Below are 4,221 nucleotides of genomic sequence, written 5' to 3' on the forward strand. Positions count from 1 at the left end.
ATCCCCAGGGGCTCTGCCTCTCTGAGTCCCAGCAACTGCTGCAAACCTCGGAGAGAAAGCTGCCCTCGCTCCGACCGAAGCCAGACAGTCCTGCTTCTCCCGTTTGAGTCTGGGTCCCTAAAGACTCGCCCGGATCTGGAGCTCAGAGTCTGCGACTCCCTCCCGATTGAAAATGCCAACCGCACCCTCCGCCGCCGCCCGCTCCGCGCACTCCGCACCTCAGAAGTTGCCTTCAGCACTGCGCCTCCTCTGAGTGTCCGAATGCGTTACTCTTTCCTCCTAGTTGTAGGACTTCCACTCAGCCACCGTTCCTGTGGTTCTGGATGATGTCCCTTCCGTCTTTTAGTTTCACTTTTGAAGTGGTTGTTCGAGGCGGCAAACTCCGGCGTTAACCTATGCCGCCATCTTGGTTCTTCTCCACAATGGGTTCTTAAACTGGACCGGAGGGCCGGAACAAAAGCATGGATGGAGTGTTTGTGTGAACTAATATAAATTCAAAGTAAACATCATTACATAAAAGGGTACGGTCTTTTCTTTTTTTTAGTTTTATTCATTTCAAACGGGCCGTAGTTTGCCCACGGCCCGCCTAGTACTTCTATGGTTATTCTCTAGATTTAAATCCAGATTGAAATTTTGCTTTAAAGAGTGAAGTTGGGATCCAGCATTATTTTATAGCAGTTGCTTTGTTGTGTTTGCACCACTGTGCTGTATTCCGTGTACGGGGTCTAATTGCTTTGACCTTCAAATCACAACTCCTTCTGTAATTAAGGCCTGCATCCACTGTATCTCCTGGTTCAGCTGTTTTGATTGCAGTGATTGCCAATTAATCAAGGTGGATATCTCGTAGTTCCCTGAATCTCCTATACTTTAAAGGTTTTATTTCCTCATCAATCTTATCCTCTTTGTTCCAGTCTCAGGAGATAAGATGTCCTTTCTAATGTTTAAGGCCAGTCTGCTTTTTTGACACCATCTTCTCCAGAACTTCCTCCACAAAGCATTTTTTCTTTTGTCTGTATTCTTAACTTCATCCTGGCTAGTGGCTTTTTTCTATCAAGGCTACAAACCTGGTATTGGAGGTAGGGTTCATTACTTTATCCAAGGGCAGATTAGAGTTTGCTCTTTCCGTTTAACGCAAGTTCAGGAGTAGGGTGCCTCTTCAGAGAACCCAGGGAAACCTTATTTAGGGGTTAATGTTTAAAGAGAATCTTGGGCAGTTGAAGCAAAAAAATTGACTACATAATATAGACTGGATGTACCTCAGCCTTGCAAATCAAAAGGTTTCACAACAATTTTCTCTTAAATGAGTTTCAGGGTTGTAACCACAGAAACTCAATTTCTTTACTTATTTTTAAAATATATTTTTATTGATTTCAGAGAGGAAGAGAGAGGAAGAGAGGGATAGAAACATCAACAATGAGAGAAAACCATTGATCAGCTGCCTCCTGCAGGTCCCCCGCTGGGGATGCAGCAAAAAACCCGGGCATGTGCCCTGACCAGGAATCGAACCATGATCTCCTGATTCATAGGTCAATGTTCTACCACTGAGCCACACCGGCTGGTTAAAAACTCAATTTCTTTAACAGGACCCTTTCTCCTTTCTGTCTGTTCACTCCCTTCCTTAATCATTAAGGGCAGTGGTTCTCAACCTTGGCTGCACATTAGAATCACCTGGGAATCTTTTTAAAATCCTGATTTCTGGGCCTCATCCTCTGGAAATTCTGTTTCTTTTCTTTTCTTTTCTTTTTTTTTGGAGAGTTTTAGAAACTTTATTTTTAATACACACCAGCATATTTATTTCAGCAAGCAAGAGTAGGGAGGGCGGGATATTTATGTCTCTGTGTGGGTCGGATGGAGGTGCAGGTGGTTGCAGGAAGCTGGGTCTAGCATTACTTTTCTCGGCTGCTTAGTTGTCTCCTGTGACACCTGAAATGAGAGTAACAGGGAAACAGCAGAGAGGACAAGAGCCTCAAGCGGGGACCATAGAAAGTACTGAGTGCTGGGGAGAAACTGAGGGCAGGGGAAAGGTATAGAATATGCCTAACAGGGTTTGGCCGGCCTGGGACCCAATCGGCTGCTGCCTCTGCTGCTGCTGTATGGCTGAGGGTGGCATCAGCGTCCCTGAGGCTGCTGGAACTGGGTGTGTCCTGCCAGCCCTGCAGCCATGCCAGCGCTGCCTTCCTACTGCTGCTGCTGCTGCTGCTCCGCGGCAGCTCTCTGTGCTGTGGTTCATACTCGCCACACTGGGGTTGTGCCCCGGGTACATGATGTTCAAGGCCTGGCCCTGGGGGTTCAGGCCTCTCATGGTTGCTGCTGCGGAGGGACAGCAGGTTGGGGCCCGCTGGCTTGCATGGCATTCAGGTTCTGCAGGCTGGGCTGGAGCTGAAGGCCGGGCTGGCTGGGCACTCACTTGGCCATGTGCTATTTGATGAGATCTGCCATCAGCCGAGGGTTGGACTTGGGGATGTTGAGCACATGCTGCCGCTGGGGGAGCTGGGAGACTTCAGGGTCCACAGCGGGTCCTGCAGGCCCCGGGTGAGATGCTCTGATGTGGCTGCACCTTGGGTCTGCATAGACATCACGGGTCTGGGCATGCCCCACATGGGCTGTTGCTGGGCGATGGGTGCCGGCTGCCACTGCCGGGGGTCGGGGGGCAGAACAACAGGCCCATTGACCTGGTTGGGTCACATTCAGGCCCATGGGGGCCATCTGGCTCTCAGGGGTCACAGTCCCGCAGGGGCAGAGCGTTGTTGGTGCGCACCCAGTACAGATGCTGCCGCTGCTGAGCCTCACGTGCAATCTGGCCATCTGGCTCTCAGGGGTCACAGTCCCGCAGGGGCAGAGCGTTGTTGGTGCGCACCCAGTACAGATGCTGCCGCTGCTGCGCCTCACGTGCCATCTGCCGGGCGCCTCCATTGCTGCAGATGGGCCTGGCAGGGGCAGTGGGGCTGGCATCTGGTTAGTGGGCTTCCCAGTGCAAACTGGTGGGGGCTGAGTTCTGGCCACGCTGGAGAAGCCGGCTGGAGACATGCTCACAGGCGAGGGCTGGGGCAGAGTCGAGGGCTGTGGTGTCCAGGGTGTGCTGGGATGCAGTGTGGGGGGCGCGGGTGGTACTGAAGGAGGGAAGGCAGACAGGGCTGAGGCACAGTGCAGGTGTTGATGGTGGCATCCGCCGGTGCATGAGCTAGGCGTGCTGCCGGCGGTACTGTATCTCCTGCTGGCGGAGCTTCTGCTTGATGTTGAGGCAGTAGGGAATGGGGCATGGGCTTTCTTGGCAGTGTTTGGCATGGTAGCTGCAAAGGGCGATGAACTGTTTGCACACGCCACAAGCTTCATTGGTCTTACGCTCGCAGCCCTTGGTGTGCTCCACGACACGCTTCATCTTCTGGCAGGACGCCTGCGGGCACTGGCGGGCGTGCCTCAGGGACTGGATGCAGCGCTGGATGGCCGGCGCCGCAACTCCTGGAGGAGGCTCCTCAACCACAGCTCCCCCTGGTTCCGCCCTCATCGCCCTCCTTGGCCTCTCCATCCAGGCCCAGCCCCACCTTCACCATCTCGTGGGTGTGGCCCTTGGTTGTAGCAGTTGATGCAAAGGTCGTAGTCCTGGCACCCGGGGCAGTGCCAGCCTGTCTCCACCCGCTGCTTGCACTCAGTGCAGGTGAGGACACGGCGGTCCTGGCCCTGGCTGTGCATTTCCACCGGCTTCGCTAAGGGAACTCTCTGTCGGCCTCCTGCAGTTCCTCCTTCGCTCCTTCGGCGACTGGAACAGATGCCTAACAACTTTAAGAAGAAAAGAAAACTCGGAAATTCTGTTTCTTTGTTATGGAGTGGGGCCCCAACATTAGTAACAAAGAGACAGAATTTCCGGAGGATGAGGCCCAGAAATCAGGATTTTAAAAAGATTCCCAGGTAATTCTAATGTGCAGCCAAGGTTGAGAACCGCTGCCTTAGGGCATTAGATTTTGATCAGTACCAACCTGTCTTAAGAACAATGCCATGGCTGACATCAGGATACTTATGCAGTGATCAACTACTCTCTCCTCTGGCCCCAAACAGTCAGTAGAGCCCACACCCCTGACTCCTTTAGGCATTGTGATGAATGATTTCCCCCTATGTGGCCCATCCCCCAGGTGGTCTCTATCCGTCTCAGTCTCTTTCTCTCCTTCTCCCTTCCTTTCTCTTTCTAAAATCAATAAAAAACAAACAAACAAAAGAAAATGTCCT

General features: G+C 52.3%; 1 pseudogene; it reads right to left on the reverse strand.

Annotated features, from left to right (window-relative positions):
* Nucleotides 1–1,743: 1,743 nt before the first annotated feature.
* On the reverse strand, nt 1,744–3,798 carry LOC102756832 (annotated as a pseudogene).
* Nucleotides 3,799–4,221: the final 423 nt, after the last annotated feature.

This window comes from Myotis davidii, unplaced genomic scaffold (genome assembly GCF_000327345.1).
Source record: "Myotis davidii unplaced genomic scaffold, ASM32734v1 scaffold715, whole genome shotgun sequence".
NCBI classification, from domain to species: domain Eukaryota; kingdom Metazoa; phylum Chordata; class Mammalia; order Chiroptera; family Vespertilionidae; genus Myotis; species Myotis davidii.